The 22,578-nt window shown below is 37.1% G+C and overlaps 1 protein-coding gene across 1 annotated transcript in view; it reads right to left on the bottom strand.

The window, feature by feature from the left end:
• Positions 1 to 19,067, bottom strand: part of LOC127514601 (cadherin-22) — a 211,410-nt gene extending 192,343 nt beyond the window's left edge. The window contains exon 1 of the mRNA XM_051897585.1: positions 18,859 to 19,067. The gene's annotated coding sequence lies outside the window, so the exon portion shown is untranslated. The remainder of the gene's footprint in view (positions 1 to 18,858) is intronic.
• Between the last annotated feature and the right edge of the window lie 3,511 nt (positions 19,068 to 22,578).

Here is a 22,578-nt window from a genome sequence, read left to right on the forward strand (position 1 = left end):
GGTTTAAGGTCAAGTTTTTTTGGAGAAACTTGGCGATATTAAATTGATCAAAAGTGACAGTAAACACATTTACAATGTTACAAAAGATTTCTATTTCAAATAAATACTGTTCTTTAAAACTTTCAAAATTTCCTGAAAAACATGGATCGCAGTTTCCACAAAAATATGAAGCAGCACGACTGTTTTCAACAATGATAATAATCAGAAATGTTTCTTGAGCAGCAAATCATCATATTAGAATGATTTCTGAAGGATCATGTGACACTGAAGACTGGAGTAATGATGCTGAAAATTCAGCTTTGCATCAACAAAATAAATTACATTTTAACATGTAATTATTTTAAATTGTAACCATTTTAAATTGTAATAATATTTCAAATTTTTTCTGTATTCTTGATCAAATAAATGTAGCCTCGGTGAGCAGATTAGGCTTCTTTCAAAAACGGTGAAAGAATGGTAGTGTATATATATATATATATAAACATTAAACTAATAAACACTAAATACAACTAATACAACCAGAAATACCATTACAAAGTTATAAAATGCAGCTTCACCATGAGGGTTTGGAATGTTTTGTTTAGTTCATGTCAGCTAGTAGCGCCACTATCAGTTACTTAGTTAGTTAAACGCCAACACTGCTCAGGGTCGAGAGAGAGAACGTCATCTGGCAGTCCATTCAACATGAAGGACTGTTGACCCACCATGATAAGTGGGACATTACACGCCCCACGATTAAATAATTAAATTAAATTACTGTTCCCCTCAGAACATCATTTTTATTTGTTTCAGAGATCATCCACCCCCACGCATCTCAGCAACATCACAACAATCAGCACGACAAGAACAAACGGAAACTAATCGCAATAATGCTCGAGTTTCCAGATGCCACACGTCACAACACAAGCTTCGTATGCAAGCCTTTCATCTACAAGTAAAGAAATGCAAGGGATAAATAATTAAGTAAAGACAAATTGCTGCGTAACCATAAGCGTCTGACAGATCTGAGTTGAAAGGCTGAGTAAGACGCCACCTTTTCCACTCCAGGTGTTGATATCGTTCATCCATGTTTGAGACCTTGTGTGTAATGAGTGGTTTATCAGCACGTAACAGGCCGCCTTTAGTAGTAAATCACCAGCAGTAAACAAACCTAGGCGATGACGTGACACTGTACCTCGTAAGATAAAGCCATAATTAAACCCACAGCTCTTATCATCACACGGGGAATTATGTCATTTAAATCTGCGCCTTGTAAAATAGCCGCCTGAACCAATTACAGGAGGCTCGTATGTGTCTCTCTCAAATGTCATTTTCATTTCGAGTAGGAATCATTTGGGTTGATTGCTGTAACCAAAGGGAAAAATTAAATCAGAAATCCATCTATATGTGTGATGAGGGTTCAGATTGCAGATGAAGGTTTGTTCTAACAGTCTTTATCTGATGTATTTTAGAGGTGACTGGAAAGTGACTTTAACAAAGTTACGATGTTTTATATTTCAGTTCAGCTGTGTTCAGTCATTCTCTACAAAGCTAAATAAGTGTGGTAAACACTAAAATAGCACCATGGTATTGTCATTGGAAAAAAAGTTTAAGTAAAATAATTACAAATTTAGGATATAAAACAAAATAAAATCTGCTAATTATAATAAATAAATATAGCTGCAAGCAGCAATTAAGGGGTCAAGCCCAACGGAAGCATACAAGGAAGCCAGCAGCAGACCAACAATGTCATAATGGACTATGATAGCAACTGAGACGAAGACACTGCATGCCAATTTTGAAGTCCATCAGACCAACAGTACTGTAGTTAGAGTCAATTTCATGTTTTGTTTAATTATAGCACCACCAAGTGGTGCAGACCCACCACTTTTTTGTGTGTCCTCAGAGTGCCCCCATACAAAATGTCAAATTTGGTGAAAATATCTCATTTCGTTTAAGAGTTATAGACATTTATATGTATGAACACATAAAGAAAATTACCCACACCTGATTTGATTGCATTTTTTGCCACTTACTATCAGAATTTTGACATTTGGCCATTAGTTTATGGTCAACAACCTATATTTCCGATTTTCCTATGATGGTTTCGTCTCGATCAGTTTCTAAGATATTTGCGAATGTTGTTTAATCGCGAAATCACAGCTTTGCACTAGCCATAAGGCAAAACCTAGCATGTTTGGTATCTTTGGACTCAGCAAGGATTTAGGAATCCAAGGAGATCACTCCTGTGAAAATAAGCCAACCACATCCAAAGATTTAAGAATGTAAATAATTTCACCATTAGGTGGCGCTGGTCCGAAACTTCTCAGACTCCTTCAGGGCATCATGTCATTACCGAGTTTTGTAATGATACATTCATGCGTTCGTAAAATACAGCATTTTACTACAAAATTCAAATTGGCCGATGCACAAAATGGCCGATATGGGAAAGTTGGATATAATTCGACTTGGCATGACGCCCCAAATCTAACAAGACCACTATGATTTTTGAACAAACCATTCAGCATTTTTTCATTTCTCCGGACCAGTAGGTCGCGCTGCGCCAAAACACAGCATGTGACCTCAGGTCATGCTAGTGATGACATGGACCAAGTTTTGTCTGAATACGATGAAATGTTGAGGAGATACAGCCTTACATCAATTTTCGCAAGTGCTACGTAAAATTTGTTCGCACGTTTTTCGAAAACGGTTCGACAAATCAACTTGAATTCCACAACTTTTTGTCGACATGGTCTGAAGATGATCAGGTTCAGTTTTCATGAAAATCGGAACAATGGCCTAGGAGGAGAGGCATTGATTCAGAGACTCCAAAATTGGAGTGTTTAACTGTCCTCTATCAGTGTGCCAAATTTCATAACTTTCCCGCAAGTAGTTCTATGGGCTGCCATAGACTCCCAGAGCGGAAGAAGAAGAAGAAGAAGAATGCCAACAGATACAATAGATGCCTACACACCTTCGGTACTTGGCCCCTAGTAATGTGATTGTGAAATATGATCCAGATATTTCTTTGTGAGATTCTGTATTGTTGGAAATATAGCACAGTAACACCATGGTATTCTCTGCAGTAGCTTGGAGTACCATGTAAACACTGTGTTATATGAATAAAATAATCATTCAGTACCATGAGCATCACATCTGATAATATCACAGTGTTTTCTGTAATACAATAATTCTAATAATTAATAAATAATCTGTTTTATAATAATGCTAATATATTATTTCAATTGAAAACAATCTTCAGATATACACTTAAGCAATTAAGGTAAATTACCAAGACATGAAATTACCATAAAACAAGGAAAGGAGGGAAAAGCATGTCAATTAGTTGTGATAACTAGCATGCATGCACAGACATAATTAAAACACACCACTGTTAAAAATAACTGAGAGTGCACCGTCACGATGTGTATTAGCCTGTGTGGAGCTTAGATCAGATTTACCCCTGGCAATCTACATTTCACGTCCAACGCCTGACATGTTCATTAAGCAGAAATGACCAGCGTTCCATTTGCCTCCAAACTATTCACCCATGACCGACAGAAAGGTCACGGCTTTGGACGCAGCGGACTCGCATCTGGCCAAAATTAGAGCGTGAAAAGGCACTGTTCCACCGCGACTCTTTTGTTGACGTCCTCTGCATCAAATGAGGACTGTCTGACCATCTCAAAACCGCACAAATGATGCCAAGGCAATGCCAGTGACCCGCCGCAATGTGTCAAGAAGGATCTCTCATATTCACTGCGCAGCACACAACAACAACTGCCATCACATCAGAATAAGAGCTGAGCCATAGTGATTATTGTCACTCTGTGGAAAATCTCCCATCCTTGGGTTTTAATGAAGACGGGAGAGCGCGGAGAACTGGGGCAGTCCGAGACCGGCTCAGACGAATTGTCGTGTCTCTCGGGTATTAACTTACAAAGCCCATTACAGCAGTAAAACAACAGGGAAACGCATGCAAAAGCCCAGCGGCTCGTCCCACCCCTAATCTCTCCAAGATATGCATCATTGGATCAAATCCCACTGTATCCTCAGATTAAACGTGTGCGCTTGCAACAGTGTGACAGTAGAAACAGATGGTCATATCATAACTTATTCACAATGAAAAAGGGAGTTTATACGTCTATACGGCTCACAGGTATGCTGATTCTACAGCAAACACACAGAAACACAAGCTCACGCCACTCAATCTTGGAAAAACCATTTATTAAGGTTCCCTGGGGTTCTTCAAAGAACATTTAATGCCCAAAAATAACTTGTGGCACAAAAGACTTATGTAAAAAAATAAGTAATTAAGTTAAATTAAACAGCAATGCTTATTTCAGTTTGTTCTGGTAAATTATATACTTAAGCACTCAAGCATTTAATATGCATGAAATATTGTGGCAATAAATTAAAAAAAAATGTTTGTTTTTTTGGTGCAGATATACAAAAAATAAAAATAATATATATATATATATATATATATATATATATATATATATATACACACACAGTCAAACCAAAAATTATTCAGACATTTTTGATATTTTTGATATATTTTTACTAGTGGGTTCAGGACACTATAGTTCATTTCTGTAAGTGAGGATAGCAAAATAAAGTAAACTGTGACATATTATACACAAAAATTCTTCATACAGTGGACTACCAGTAAAATTAATAAAAATTTGGAACCAAAGATTATTCAAACACTTTGACCTGACCATGTTTTGCTTAAGTGTTATCTGACATAATTAAGATTATTTTTTTCTGACACAGTTTAACTCTGAGATCTTGTCATATTTTATTATATAACATTAAAACAATTAACAATTATATAACAATATATATAGTCTGCACCAAAACCAAAAAAATAAAAATAAAAAAAAAATGTATTTGAGCATAGAAACAGAACTGGCCACTTTTTTCTTTTACTGTGTGAACGCAGCCCTAGACAGACAGATACGCACACAAAACTAAACATAGTCTTACAGCAAGAAGGAAATTCAGAGCACATACACTTCAGGACACAGTGAGACACAAATCCAGAGATGATTAAAATTTGGATGTTCGATTGTCGAGGCGTACATGCTGAAACAGCTGCCATATTTACAAATGTTTTTACGTAAGCATTCATACTTAAACCCCATCGAGCGTCTCCCACACTATAATGAATGCTATATCCTTTCTATAAAAACACAATATATTCATGTTATTATCACATACACATGTGGCATAATCTGATACAATCCAAAGCACATAATAACAGGCTGAAACATTCATCTGCATGCTATTGTAATGCATGCGTCCATATGCACTCATAAACAGCTCTATACATGCTGCATGGATCAGCTTTTGTGCTGTCACTAATTTACATTTTAACAAAAGTGCAGATGCTCTAGCGAATAGGAAACATATTTATATACTATGCATTATCAATCTGAGTGTGTTTCTATATGAATGTATATCATTACTGATTTCAAGGCTAGAACATGCTGATCTAGATTCAGTGCTCTCGTGTCTTTATCTTATCTTATTAACTATGAGACGAGAGACTAAGCGACCTCAGCACAGCTCCCTGAGGAAAATGATATTGCTCTTTCATAGCTCACGAGTCGTAATGGAGTTCTTAGTTTAGTGGACCACTGATATGAGTTTTCCAATGACACTAGAGAGGCTGATGTAATGCTGATTTAAATGTGATATAAGATCATACAGAATAGTAATGCAACGAAATGAAAATTCTGGACCGAAACCGAAAATTCAGGATGAACTTGGCAGAAAACCAAAATCGACTTTTTTTCCCCAATTTATAAAAAAAAAAAAAAAATACATTTATATAATAGTAATATATTTCTGTCATAATTTCTTCAAGTTAAACCAAAGTTTAATTTTGGCATTTTTTTTTATTTTGGTGGTTTATTTTAGCATGTTCAGTCGATGGTTTCAGCCCTCCAAAACTATTTTAACCAAAACCAAAATTGATGTTTCAAAATTTTGGTGCATCATTAATACAGACACATTTTTCAGGAAAAACGTCTGAGGAGCAGGAGAAATCTCCATGTGCTTTCCGTTTCATCAAATGAATGTCTGGGAGAAACAATCAACATATCAAAGAGATCTCATTGGTGAAGCTTCTACTATCACCCTTTGCAGAGCAGTTTGTGTGATTTAGTCGAGCTTTTAACTTCCTGTTTCACTCCCACCTGAGCTGTAGACCATCAGCCACTGGAGTCATGCAGACTGACAGCAGGCAAGCTCTCTTTTTCTCTTTCTTTCTTTCATGCCACCATCATTCTGGTTCAGTCTATCACACACACACACACACACACACACACAAGGTCAGAGATAAACTGCACTGTCACTGAAACGGCATGGAAAATCTCAATATATCTGCAATAAAAAAAAAAAAAAACTGTTTTACTGCAGTAAAATCATATGGATGAAGCGCCATTGGTTCTGTGGATGAATGTCATGGCGTGACTGATCAATGCTAAATAAACATGCAATGGCAATCACAACTCTATTTCTGTAATGTCACTTTTTTTTTAAAGTATTTTCAATAAGAAAAAAAATTTGACTGATTTTATCCATTAGGAATTAATGCATGAACGATCATGGAGACAAGCTTTGGAGTAATGTTCACAATAAGACTTTACATACAAAATAATAAATATTAATTAATTCATAAAGACAAACTTTGTGTCCAGAAAATACAATTGATTTGTATTACATTAATGAGAAGAATTTATTTATTTATTTGTTTGTTTGTTTGTTTGTTTGTTTAGTTGTTTTTTGAATTATACATATAATGAAAGTTAAATAATTAAAATATTTAATGATAAAGAATATAATATAATATAATATAATATAATATAATATAATATATGCGAAATCTTATGCAAAACATAAAATATGTGGGGGCAAAATATGATCCAGTTAAAAATGTACTTTCCTAATTAGTTTCATAATTCATGTTGTATTTAGAGAATAAATAGGAAAGTAAATCATAACTACTTCATAACTACAGTTATGACTGTAAATATATAGTAAATACAGTTAAATCATAAAAAAAAAAACTAATATTTATAACATAATATTTATTTATCTACTATTTACCAAGTTACCACAGTTTTGTTTTGTTTTTGTTTTTTGTACAGGAAAAAACTCCAAAACTACAACTTCCCAAAAAAACTGTACTATACTTTTTTTTTAGAAATGTGTATATATATATATATATATATATATATATATATATATATATATATATATATATTCTATACAGAGAACAGACATAATTTTTTAAAATCAGTTTTCAAGTCTCTCTCCATTATTGAGGTCTAGTTTTTGGGTGCAAAAAAATTAGATTAAATTTGAAAGGCTGACTCATATCATGAGTAATACCATCATTATTTCACACACCATCACCGAATAAAAACAGTATTCCGTGCGTGATTTCCTTTGAGGAGCGCCCTCGTCCTGGATCCGCTGGTGGGCGTACGATCGGGACCAAAAAGGTGCATCAGCGGATCTGATCAAAGCTTGCATGAGATGGCAGGGCTCGTGTCAAATCTGTGATGTAGGGTCGCCAGCTTGACCAACCGGCCGCTCACTCACAAAGTCAACATGCATTCCCAGAGATTGGAATTCCACAAGCTGCGCCGGGGCCGTCCACAATAGCCATAATCAAATATGAATGGCTCCAGTAATACTGCCGCGCTCTCGAAAGATAGAGGTGAACAACGGGCAATAACTCAACAAGATGAATCATTTTCAGGGAGACGTTTGCAATTGAGGGCTTACTTTGATGGCTACCGTGAGCGAAGTGACGATGGAGAGTTCATCCTATCAGTGGGTTATGCCTCTGAGAAACTGCGTGGGTTGCAGTTTGGCCGGTCGAGGGAGAAGTTTAGGCTGGATCGTGACCATTTTGGAGAGTTACAGACCATCCAGTCCTAGACTGGGAACAGGCTGGAGGCCTCCGAACATTACTAGGCAGAGTCTGAACACATGCAGCACCAATGCAGATGGGTTATCAGAGAAAAGCCTGTAGCTTCAGCCCTGAAGTGACCACAGAGGAATGGAAACCTACATAGTTCTGCAGTTTTAAAATTTAAGACCAGATGGTGTGTGAAAGTTTTTAAGAGGAAAGAGACGAAACCGAGAGAGAGAAAAAGACCTGAGATGAGAAATTACGAAATGCAAGTCAACATGAAATGACATCCACAACCCATTTTACTATGTTTTTTAGACAGCAAGACTTTTGATTTCATGTTAACTTCTGAAAGGAGATCTCTTTTATATCTTATATAAATAAGATACATCCAATTGCATTCTAAAAGTTGTAACTTCTTCCCGAGTCTCTCCATCAGTGTCGACTCCGGTTTGAACAATGTAAGGCTGCGTGAGATTCTCCAGCTGTTAAAGCTCCGCCCTCTTGTGGAAAGGGGGCCGGGAGCAGCAGCTCATTTGCATTTAAAGGGACACACACAAAAACGGCGTGTTTTTGCTCACAACCAAATAGGGGCAAATTTGCCAAGCTATAATAAATGATCTGTGGGGTATTTTGAGCTGAAACTTCACAGACACATTCTGGCAACACCAGAGACTTATATCACATCTTGTAAAAGGGGCATTATAGGTCCCCTTTAATGACATTATAAACATTTATCTGTAAAGCTGCATTGAAACGATGTGTTTTGTGAAAAGCACCATAGAAATAAATTTGACTTGACATATTTCTTAGACAGCGCTGAGATTAAATGAAGAGCAAATGGAGCGTTTTTCTGAAGTCTCCTGCTTCTCAGAGGATTGTCTGTGAAAAAGAGCCCAGAAATATAACATCTCCTCTAGAGTTTCAGAAAAGATCTCAATGTTTCAAACTGTGTTTCTCAGAAAAACACATGCAGAAGTCTCAATATGAACTCAACAAATTCTCCCAAGACCAATACTCTATATCTGCATCTTTTTTTTATTTCTTCTTCTACAGAATTTTAGGATGCTTAAACTAAGAACTGAGCAATGAAAGAGCAACCTTTGAGCAACCAAAATGTCTTCGGGGAACAATTACAGACAGCCTGTTTAGTGCTGGTTAATTACCATCGAAAATCTACTGCTTTCTACTGAATGCCATGAAAATTAATTATCGTTAATATACTTATTTATATATATATTGTTTGTGCGTCTGCCAGGAAGCACTGCGGGCGACGTACGGACCATTGACAGAGCAACAAAGCAGAGCAGCTCTCTTTCTCCAGAAAAACACATCCATGTCTGATGCAACTCATAAAAGAAGCCCGTGTGAGACATCCTAACATGTATTTATTGCCGTCTCCTCTGACAAATGCCAACTCATCCAGCCAAGCTAAATTACCATGGTAACATCCTACTGGATGACCAACATTGAGGAAAAAAAGAGAACTGCTCTCTGAAACTGTGAAGAGGGAGTCAATTTCACATTTGTTTATTTTCATGAATTCTCCTGCCAGTCAAAACCGCCAAATTTCACTTTCACGTCTCTTTATGATGATCGATTGTGTATAGTGGGATCCAAAATTCAGGAAAATGCTTCTGTTTTGTCTTTTTTTATGTCAATGTGTCATGCAACATTTATCATCAGAAAATATAATATCAGCAACAACTGGAATGAAAAGAGACATTGATACATTTATGTGAATTTAAAAAACTACAGTCTGTACAGAGAGTCACATGACTGACTCATTTGCAACTGTCTGCACAATAACATTTATGAATTAAAGCTGCAAGCAGCGATGAAAGGGCCCTCACACCCAGGCTCACCACCACCCGTTGGCCTTAGGAAAATGACATGCATGTAGGCAAGTAAATACAGGAGAATTCTGGCAGAGTCATTTTAAAGTGCCACACTTCCTGCTGCCAACAGGTGGCGCTTTTACTGTAACTGAATATTGCCATGTAGATGTCTTCAGGCCAGGACTATTATCAAACGTGAAGTTTGGAGCAGATCGGACACTGTATGCCTGAGTTACAACAGCATCCTCTTTCATGGCGAAACATCAGACTTTGTCAGGCGAAAACGAAAACTCAAGATCCTTACAATTTAACATCGCTAAGGCCTTAGGATTAGACTGACCAAATATGATGTTGATCTGGTTAAATCTCTATGAGGAGTTAATCACAGTGTAAACTTGTCATTTCCTGTTGCCTGCAGGTGGCGCTATGACTGTAACTGAATATTGCCATGCAGATGTCTTCAGGCCAGGACTCTAATAAAACATGTGAAGTTTGGGGCAGATCGGACATTGTATGCCTGAGTTACAACAACTTCCTGTTTCATGGCGAAACATCAAACTTTGTCAGGCGAAAACGAAAACTCAAGATCTTCACAATTTAACATCGCAAAGGCCTTTAGATTAGACTGACCAAATATGATGTTTATCTGATAAAATCTCTAGGAGGAGTTTGTTAAAGTACAACGTCTGGAAATGGCAAAAACTGCAAACATTTTGCAGAGAAAATTCATAATGTCTCACTTCCTGTTGGGTTTTCAGATTTTGCACCCAAGGACTTTTTTGTAGGTATTGGGCTGTTACATCTGTCTACCGAATTTCATACTTGTACGTGAAACGTAGCGCGAAGGGTGCTTAATTAAAATTTTATAGGTGGTGCTATCGAGCCATTTTGCAACACCTAATTCTGAAACACATATCAGACGTAATTTTTCACCACTTCTGACGCGTGTGCAAAGTTTCATGAGTTATCGAGCACGTTTAGGCCCTCAAAAATGCGATTAATTTCGGAGAAGCATAATTGACTGAGCAATTCCAATAGGGTCCTCACACCATCGGCGCTTGGGCCCTCATTAGCCTAATGGTTTTGCATCTTAGGGCCTATTTACATCTGCTCCCTTCATCCACTTCATGGATCTGATTTGTTAAAACTGTTCCATTTACACTTGGCCACATAAATGTGTCTCGGCAAAAGGAATATAAATCCGATCTTCATTTCCCGCGCTATATGCAAATTTACGTTGATGAAAGTAACAGATATGCACTGCATTTTATTTATCATCAGCTAATTTCAAGATCAAAGACCGCAATAGGAGAGAGAGCGTCATCAGCACTGGTACGATCATTTCTACATTCAATGACGTTTTCATTTCAAAAACCCTCTCCGTCTACACTAGCATTTTCAAGCGTTTTCCAAAAGTTTTTCGTTCACACTGAAACGTTGGAGAACGCTACATTCACCGTACTATGCAAGCATAAACCCTCATAAAAGACGGAACAAATTATTACGCATTTCTTCTGGCAGGATCATTTTATTTGCATCCAGGTTGCACTCACTTACCATTATATGTTTGGTCTAAAACGCAACTGCCCTCATGCTTTGCAAATGCGAGTAAATTTTCTGTCAACTTTGCAGGACTGTGATATGAAGAGTGTGCAAAGTAACATATTTTAGCAACTGTGTGAAAGTGAATAGCACATAACTATGGAAGCTTGTTTCCACAATGAAATAAAAATTAAAAAGTTAATTGTGACTTTTTATCTCACAATTCTCACATTTTTCTTCCAATTGCGAGTTTATATCTCACAATTATGACTTTTTTCTTAGAATATAAACACAATTGCGAGTTATAGTCAGAATTGCATGATATATAGTCAGAATTGTGTGATATAAACTCGCAATTGCGAGAAAAAATGTAAAAATTGGGTGTTTATATCTCGCAATTCTGACTTTATATCTCACAATTGCATGTTATAAAGTCAGAATTGTGAGATATAAACACAATTCTGAGAAAACAAGTCAGAATTGCGAGTAGGGCTGAGCGATTAACTGAAATTGAATCAAAATCGTGATTTGGCTTAGTGCGATTATGACATTGCAAAGGCTGTGATTTTTTCCGATTTTTACTTATATAAATATGTACACAGCATGTTAGTGAAGAGCTGCTCTGTGATCAGTAGTAAATGACACTCCATCTGAAAGCACTGCATTTGAAAAAGCCTTTCCAAACATGAGAAGCGTTTATGAACTTCTTGTCCAACAAAAGACAACATTTAATGACGTGTTTTTACTCCAAACTCACTTCATAACGTCAGTCAAGTGTTTGAAATAGCATTTTGATTAACACTGCATTATAAATACACTTTTATTATTATGAAATGGAGGCTAAGAAGGCTTGAAGAACACAAATAAACCATGTATTTTTGTAGTCGACTGTTGATTACATTCATGTTTAATCAATCAAAGTGTTTCTATCTTCTTTTTATTTAGTCACAGCTGTAGTATGATGTCCGTAGGGGATTTCCTGGAACGACGTGCGTTATATCAAAGCCACTGGAAGGCAAGTGGAGTTTTGAATTTTTGAATAGGCTGAGAGGTGCCGCACGTGATTAAGTTAGCCGTTACGATTTCTCCAATGGTAAGAGATACAGACCCTCTCATCTCCCTATAATATACAATCTCTGGTTATATTGCGGTACTTCTACGATACATATTTGGAGTATCTGCTCAAGGGCGCCCTCCGGTGTCTAGTATGAAACATGTTTAGCACCAAGTAAAACTCACTCAATCCTATTCTGGGTAAAAACAGGAAAAATAATTCATCTCTCTAAAGAACTTTGAGGGAAACGTATAATGAATATGTTTTTGTTCAGTGTACAGAAGTGTACAGTTTTTGTTTTTGTTTTTTCCACAGTGGATGCAAGAGACATATTTCATATTAAATACATGGACTCCATTTATTATTTTGCATACCTCCTGACAAAAAATAAAGAAATTATTGTCACAGATTTTGTCATAATAATATAATATTTTATAATAAATCCTTAGACCTTTCTAATTATTTATAGTCATTTATAGTCAGCGTTCATGCTTGAAACCAGAAATGGTGGACATGCTGGTTTTCTTAGCAAAAAAAACCTTAGTTTCCTAGTTTCCGCCACTGTTCTAATTTTAGTTATTTGAGAGACTTTAGTCTGGGTTGTTTTTTATTGTTTTGATGGTTTGATTACCCACATTAATATTTGTTTTGCCATATGTCTGTTCTAGAGACTAGAGAGAGCTTTTTGATAAAGCTCTAATTAGTTTTCTTTGGAAATATGTTTCAAATCCACACTGAATGCGTTTATGAATATAAAGCATGTGTCAAAATTGTGATTAAAATCGAAATCACAATATTGATCAAAGACATCATGATAGGTTTTTTTGTCCATTTCGCACAGCCCTAATTGCGAGTCTATATCTTGCAATTCTGACTTTATAAGATGCAATTTCGAGTTTATATAAACTGAAACAAGCTTCCATACATAACAGGCACAATACCGGTATAAACATGAATATTAATGGGTAGTATGCATCACATGACTAAACATGCTACATTGTTTTCAAATACCTTTATTCAAATAGTCCACACTACAATGTGAAAAAGGCGTTATCAAATGCAATGGGCCATATCTGTGGCAAATATCTGCAATATATCACGCTCTCACGCGTTTATTTTTTCACCATTTTTAGCAGAGTAAATTTTACATATGTAGCTTCAACAATCAGATGCATTTACACTTGTTTGAGTTTACACTCAAAAGCGTTTCGGAGGGATTTATACCTGTTTTTTTCAGATAGATATCCGCTCAGAGAAAGCGTGTGAAGTGACTTAGTGTTTTGTTAATCAAAGTAAATCAGAATTACGAGTGCCATAAGCTCAACACTTCCTACACTACAAGCTAAAAGTAGTACCTCTCACAGAGGTCTTAAAAGATTTCACCGTGCGCTTCTTCTACCGCTACATGCAAAACATGAATAATTAAGCATGCACAATGTTTTTGGTGCTCTGTTGCATGGCAGAATCATTTTATTTGGTTCGTATTCAAATAAAGACTCATTCTCAAGGGTACCGCTTTGAATAACAGTAATACAGCCTGACAGAGTAATGACAGTAATTATTGAATTATTGTTGTGATGCTCCAAAAAACGCACTTGAAAAAGCCACTTGACCTGCATGTAATCACTGTTACCTGAAAAAAAAACAGACTTTTCATTTTATTCCACTGCTGTTTGCATGCTTCACAAATGAGGCACGGGTAGCATCCAGAGAATAATGACAGAGGCAAACTCGGTACAAAGTAAAGCTGTGTTCATTCTAATAATACACTCTTTATTTCAAAGGTATACAGCGTTGTAGATAACAGAATGAGGGTGAACTGAATGAAAAACGAGATTTAAAAGCAAATCAACATTCCTGTGCTAATGTGTGCAAAAACATCATAACTTGCTCTGCATTTAAAGCTACTTTCCTTGTCTGCTGATGTCACTATGGCCACACAGTGTTATTGGATGATGTTAACAAACGGTCAGATAGAACATTCAGGTCTCGCTACATTCTAATATGGAACTCACACTTTTCAAATGCAATCAATTCTCAATGTATAAAATCAAGCCATAGTTTTCTCATAAAACATCTTGTTTCACTCTGAATTATGTCACATTACAGAAGTAATCAAAGAAGACTCCAATGGTCTCGCTAAAATACACACTTCTGATGTTGTTCTTGTTCAGTAAATACATAACAGCACATATAAAAGTCAGTTATCTTGCTTTTTATTATAAATAAAAATAAATATATATGTGTGTGTAGATATATAAAGTCAAACCAAAAATTATTCAGACACTAGATTTTTTACTAGTGGGTTCAGGAGTTCATTTCTGTAAGTGAGGATAGCAAAATAAAGTAAACTGTGACATATTATACCCAAACATTCTTCATACAGTGGACTACCAGTAAAATTGATAAAAATTCGGGACCAGAAATTATTCAGACACCTTGACCTGACCATTATCTGACATAATTAAGAATATTTTTTTTGACACAGTTTAACTCTGAGATCTTGTCATATTTTATTATCATTTTTTAAAATATAGTGAATAAACTGTAATAATGAATGAAATAAATGTTCAAGGTGTCTGAATAAATTATTATATTAGGGGTGTAACAATATATCGTGTCACAATATATCGCAATACAAAAATGCAACAATATGTATTGTGTATAGTTCACCCAAAATAAAAATTACTGTGAGAAAAAAATCAAGTTTACAGAGTTTTAGTGTCAGTTCTACATTAAACTACTATATAATGTTGAATATAATGAACAGTAATGCTGATAATGCCAAATGTCTTGTGTTACCAGTAAAAAGTGGCTTACATTATTTTTTAAAAATATCTAGTCAATGACAGGGTGCAAGCATATTCATATTTTTCTGTATTTTTTTAGCTTCAGAATCATGAATATTTTTATTCTGGTATCAACATTGTCTTGTGCATTGGGTTACCAGCACCAAGTCTCTTCATTTCCACCCCCAATGTAACACCAAATTCAGCATTTTAATCAACAGTTTATTTTTTGTTAACCTTTTACCATATGTCTTAAAGTTTTGCAATAATATTGTATTGTGAGTTCAGTATCGTGATATGTATCGAATCGTGACGTGAGGGTATCATTACATCGCTAATATATATATGCATTGCAAAATAATTTTTAAGTTTATTTAAATGTTTTAATATGTCGTAGTATCTTCATGCCTTATAGTTGCATTTAGCAGATTAGAGCTGGGCGATAATATAGTTCACATTTTTCAAGAAGATGCAGTATACAGTATGCAGATGAAGCAGGATAAACTTATACACTGTAAAAAATTATTTGTAAACAAAACAAGGATCATTGGAGAAAGTGTCTTTCTACATCAAAATTTCAAGTTTAATTCAATGTTACTAGCCGTTTCTTTGTAATTATTTGAAGGCAAAACAAAATCACAGTGTAATATAAATTTGTATATATTTATTTTAGAATCATAAATCTTTGATTATTTTAAATGAATAAACAGATCCCAGATTTTTAAGGTGACCTCAGACATTTTTGGACTCCGTCCTCTCTATGTTCAAAGAGTCCCTACAATAGAAATACTGTACATTTTGCTGAAGCCTTGTTGACTATAAGCTACAAATACATAAAGATTCAATTAAGCTTTTAATGTGTTTACCTTTACAAGAAGATGAAGCTGTTGTCAGTGCTAAATGTTAAGCAAACTATTCTGTGAAACTTCACCACATTCACGTCGCCCACTCTGCTTTACAGCAACAGTGAGAAAGCAGCCGTTGTTTCACGGGCAACTGGGTGAAAAGCCCACACAGTCAGGAAGACGGCGAGGCCGGAAACGCGGGGGGTCGTGTTCCTTTGGCATAAACCGGATCTCGGAGCAGGTGTGGGACCGTAACACAGCAGATAATTTAAGCAAAGGTCTGCGGCAGAGGCACCTAAAGCAGGTGCAAAACTGCAGCGGCGCTCCCTGAACTCCACTGCCAGACCGAGATCAATTAAACGGGCCTGATGGTCCTCCTTCCAGGAGTCATAAAACCTCTCTCATTTGTAACCCATATCTGTCATCTCTACCGCCCCTCAGGCAACATACATCAACTTCCCCCACCCTCGCAGTCCCGCTGCGCTAAGGTTTATACTCCGACTCAGTAAAAGGTAATCAATGTTGTCCGTGGCACATCGCTTCTTCCACACGATCTATCAAAGAGGGCCGCGTGTCCGAGCCCTGAGTCTGAGGACCCGAAGGCAACACGGCCAGTCACGAGACATAAATCAAGACGAATCTATAACACATTAGTTTATGTGAGTTTGCAGCATGTATGTTCTTGTATGTGGACAGGAGCACTGCTGACAGGCCTCTGCAGTCGCATTATGGGCGGCAATGCGGCGCATTATATCGCATATCAACATAACTGTCAATAGCACTCAGCAAATGCATGGGAATGCAATGACACTCATAAATACGGCCATAGAGTGAAAGCAGCCGATAATTCACATCACTCTGTTTATAATTGCAGGCTGGCATTAAAAATTAATGCGATAATTACATGCAAGCTGGAATGCGCTGACGCAACTCAGGTTTCATTAGCGGCGGATAATCCGAGGGTGCGACGCTTTAAGGACATACATCAGTCGCCTAATTGGATAATCTAAATCACTGATTGGATATCGAGTTCCAATGCGGGCTCCAAGGGGCCCAATGGGGAGCTGGGTAAATGACAACAATCAGTGAGAACAGAGCCAAGGCGCTTGAGGATTAAACCGAGATCATGTCGACACACAACAAGGGGCAAACAGCCACCGGCTCACGAAACTCTGTCAACACGCTTTCACACACTGCCTCCCATGCTAAACTGAGTTTTTCCCACACACGAAGAAGACATGAAGGCGTGTGCTCGCTCTTATCGACGTGGATAAGTATCACGCGGTCAAAGCTGCCTTGCTCTTACTGGAAACTACAAGATAAACGTGTAAACGTGAATGGGTTTAAGCAATCCAAATGCATAGAAAATCAATCATGGATGCAGAGATAGTCTGCTCAACTAATAGTGCCGTTTCTTTACTTACTGTATAAGACCATTCACTTTGCAAGCACAAATTAAAACTAATACATCTACCGAATAATGATCACTAAAGAGGGTCACCCCTATCTATGGCAAAATTAACAATTAACCATTCTATGCATTAGATCTCTAAAGCATATCATATGCACGCATGCATTATCCAATGCAGACATGAAGAAAGTTAATTACTGACTAAATATAAATAGAAAGGAGTGTTTTCCTAAATTCTCTACAATAACAAACAAAGCATGACATAATTCAGATAATCAAAGGGCATGCTACATCAAAATACTGTTTTGGTCATAATCATAGAGCCAAAATGTTATTTTTGGAGAGTTTCTAAACATTAAAGATGCTTCCTTCATCCTCTACGCAGTCAACTTGCATTTAGTCAAGCATGAGACCATCACTTGACTATTATAGAAAACATTCCTCGGTTTAAACGATGAAGTGTTAGTTAGACGAGTTACAGTGTTAAAAAACATAAAATATGCACAGAAATGTCATATTTCAGAATATGCACATCATGCTGGTTAATATTGCAAAGTTGAGAACTGTAGCACCTTCAGACAAAATGTTATTGACAATACTCTAACTGATCTACCGAACCAATAATCAATAATTTCCAGTCTAATTGAGCAGGTTTAGTTTCTGATCAATAGGTGATCGCTCCAGTAGCACACTAAGGAGCTAAGCCTCCGGTCACTCAAGTTCAATTGATATTTCTACAACACACTGCTCATTTTTTAATACTGACCTGATACTAAATTATGAGTTACAGTGGTGGAAAAATACAATCCATGGTCACTGTAACCTTTAAAATACGCATCGATCAATGCAAAAGAAACCCAGAAACTCATTTCAGACACAAACAGTGAATACAGGTAAAATGGGATAATGGGATCATGTCTATATTGTTTTGTTACTAAAAATGATAAATTTGTATGTTCATACAAAAAATTGTGTATTCACCCTATATATTAACTGCATTTGTATACAGTAGCCTATGTAAAGCCTATATATGTTGGAAAATACCACCAAGTTGACAGATAGACAACATGTTCTGCCAAACTAATCCAAAAAAATCGCTGCCATAAACAATCATTTCGGTCTCTATATATAAGCAGATTTTGATAATGAACAATAGATGATCATCTCAGCCGGTGTCTAAACAATATATAGGCAACTCTTTTCAACTTTTCATTCTGGCAAATACACATATCGATAATTCCGGAAACAAAAGACGCATTAAAGATAAAACGTCTTATTGATTCAGACACAAACTACCGGCAACAAGTTGCGCGCAACCCTCCTATATATGACATTATCTGCCTTATATACAAATCTCCAGCCGTGTTATACATCTCAATAGATGTTCTACATAAGAATCCGAGAGTTGGACACATGCAGCGGCTTTAAGTCCCTGTAAAAGCATAAGTTTATGGAGAGGAGCTTTACCTGAAGCGCAGTCACAATGAAGCCTTGGCTGTGGATTTTACGCACTGTGTTCCGCGTATTTCGTGCTGCTCCTCTATAACGGTACGATCCTCAATGCGGCTCGGTGTGAGCGCTGGGGACAGACGCGATGCGATGCGCTGCGATGCCTGCGCTCCTCTCCGCCGGCGCGCGTGATGAGAGTCTCTTCTGTCTCCAGCGCGCGCGTCTGACAGCAGCGCGCAGCCTCATGCGGCGATGAGCAGAACTGACTGAATAAGAGCAGGACTGAGAGTTCACATACTGCTGTTTGCACGCTTGTGTTAACCCTCTGTGCGTGCGTTATGACAGATATGTTTCATTCACCTTTCTTGCATAAAACGGACCTCGTTCATTTTTCCTTGCACATACCTTCTTTTATGTTTTTCTCTGTTTATGATGCTGTCAAGATGCATCTTCTTGTACATGAGTACAGTAAGTGCTCCTGTAAATCAGAAAAAAACGTAAGTAAAGCTCTTCTGATTCTGGCCACTATGCATTTCTTTTCTGATATTACAATAACAAAATGCATACAAAAAACATCCAAGAACAGTGGTATTAAAACATATTAGCCTAATACACTAATCATTATGCACAACCGATTATAGCACTAAAAGACATAAGTAAACTTAATTGGGGAAAGCATTTAAAAAAGTGTAAATGGAATTACTTGCAATTCAATTCCTTACCGAACTTTTGACCATTAGGTGGTGCTGTCACTAAATTGATACTGGGTTATTGTTATGGCATTATAACGACGACACATGATATTTCATATACTAGCGTACTACTTCTGCAATAGAAAGATATTGTAAAAGTAGTAAGAGTAATGTAGTATGCTGTTCCGGATTCATTATCATATAAAGTTCTGTCATTACAAGCATTGCAAAGACGCAGACAGCTGGTTCCTGTTGGCATCTATTTATGGAATTATAAATGTGTAACATGTGAACGGTCTGGACTATTAAAATGATTTTTTTGGCTAGCATGCTCTGAAGGTGATCTGACCCAACTTTGGTGGAGATTTGATGAATGCTGCAGGAGGACATAGAAAAATTAGGTTTGCAATATAATCCAATATGGCGGACGTGCAACGTGACCAATACAGGAGAGATGGGCGTTACTTTCCATATCATCTATGGAAAATTAAAGAGAATCTTGTTTCTGGCATTATGGTGTAAATAAATTTACCATAGCCTATATTAATTTTCCTAATGGGATTATTCACTAACAAATGGCTTAAGTTTGATGGTTCTCAACCTCTGTTTTGAAAATGGTCGACAGCAGGAAAAAAATAATGCTGAATACAAATTACATATTACTAATGTAGCCTAATCATGCATACACATAAAAAAAATGGTATTGCAAGAACTTCACTCAGAAATTGCTACGATCTCCTAGTACTGCGTAAGTACGAGTTTATGTTTGTATTTGGCATGCTATTATTTATACGCTGAAATTACTTTTTGTGTGCATATGATACGTAATGGGTAGGATTAGTGGTATGGGGTATCAGAGGAGTGAGGTTTACTCATACAGCGACTACTAGCTGGCCTCCGTTACACATATGATACGCACTTTTGGCATACATATAATACGCCCCGTATTATATGTATGCCGAAAGTGCGTATCATATGTGTAACGGAGGCCAGCTAGTAGTCGCTGCGCTGTACGAGTAAACCTCACTCCTCTGATCTCAAGAAATGCTCTAGCGACTAATACTAGAGGTTGCAGCCTTTAGCCTTCATGTTAGAGCGTCCGACTCCCACGCTGGAGACCCAGGTTCAATGCCCACGCAGAGCGGGGCAAGTAGGACCTGGGTGAGGGGTTACATTGGTGCCGTGACCCGGATGTTAGTGAGGTTTAGGGGGGTGAGTGTAAAGGAGGCCAGCTAGTAGTCACTGTGCGAGTAAACCTCACTCCTCTGATCTCAAGAGAAGCTCTAGTGAGTGATGCTAGAGGTTCCAGCCTTTAGCCTCCTTGTTAGAGCATCTGACTCCCACGCCGGAGACCCAGGTTCAATGCCCACGCAGAGCAGGGCAAGTACAGTAGGACCTGGGTGAGGGGTTACATGTGCACACCAACAAATTGCATATCGTATGCACGCAAAAAGTGCGTATCGTACGCCAATGGTAATTTTTGCGTATATATAGCACACAAAACAGAAAATCGTGTTATTGATATGCACTTTCATGACATTGTGCTCTAAATTTCACAAATAATTACAAAGAAAAGGCAATTGAATTAAACATGCAAATTTTAAGGAAATATTCTGATAGATTTCTTGTAAAACATACTCCAGTAATCTTTGAAAAATCGTTTTTTACAGTGTAGTTAGGATAGATGGAAATAAATAAATACAGAAATAGCCTAAATGGCAAAATAAATATGGGAAGCATCTTTTAAAAGGTGAAAAGCCTATATTTGCTGTCCTATTGCACTTTATAATTTGCATTTCAAAAACCCTGTACTGCCAAGAAGCAGTTCCTTGTTGAACCAAAGGTGATGCAAAGAACAGGTGATGAAGAACCTTTATTTTTACTGATGGAGGTTACATAAAAGAGAACCAGAAAGACTGTGGATGGGGGAAGGATATCACAGACGCGACGGCAGATTTCCTTTTTCCCCCGACACGAGCAACACAGCATAACAAGGCCAGCAGATAGTGGCATCATTTACCGTGTGTCGGGGGTTAAGTACCCAGCTGAGGAGGTCTTGATCAATATCTCACCTAGCGGTGAACCCGCAGAGGCAGGCACTGAGTGAAAGGTGAAATACTTTCTGTACGTCACAGCGAGAAAAACCAACAACACCCTCGAGATTTTATCTCACACAATGTTCCTCGGTGTAGTCGAATGCAACAGAACCAGTGAAGGTTTCGTGCTTCTGATACTAAGGCCAATCATTTCTTCAGTTCTGTCATATAAAGGGAATAGTTCATCCAAAACTAAAAATTCAGGATCTAGAACCAATAATGTTTTACATCAAATTCAATCCTTTTGTTGAAAAGTTTGAATATGCAAAAGAACAAAAAAATTACAACAGATTTTAAGCAAATAACAATTTAAATTTCAGTCTATTCCTCACTCAAAGCCATTGCATGACTTGGAATTCAGCTTGAGAGTTATTTGGACCATTTTTAATACTGTTTGGAGCTTAAAATACATGGTCACTATAATTTAACATGTATAGAAGGAGAGCTGTCATTCAAAATTTTCTCCTTTTGTGTTTTGCAGGGGAAAAATAACAGCCTACAGTTTTGGAACAACATGAAGGTGAGTAAATAATGACACAATTTTCAGCATTAATAAATCAGCAACATTGTTCAAAATGTATTTCTTACTCAAAACCTCACAGTTACTGTGTGACAACTAGCCCTGGTCTCCCTTACATGCCCTCTGTATCTGGAGAAGAGTATGAATCTAATTCTAATCTAATGTAAAAATCTCTTAACCGCAGATTGGTGGTGCTAGAGCATCTTTCTCACTCTCTCTCCATCTCTGAACGTTACAAGTAAGTTACAGCCCTGTTTTACCCATAACATACCTTGACTTACGGATGCGGTTCATCCATCATTGTCTCGCATGAATTTGCTTGTCATATTTCATCCCTCCCTCTCTCTGAAGCCTTAAATATCTTGTCTTGGGAAACGCTGACTATAGAAATAGCTTCTGAATATTACATGTATATATTTTTGTTTGCAGG

Source organism: Ctenopharyngodon idella, chromosome 6 (genome assembly GCF_019924925.1).
Source record: "Ctenopharyngodon idella isolate HZGC_01 chromosome 6, HZGC01, whole genome shotgun sequence".
NCBI classification, from domain to species: domain Eukaryota; kingdom Metazoa; phylum Chordata; class Actinopteri; order Cypriniformes; family Xenocyprididae; genus Ctenopharyngodon; species Ctenopharyngodon idella.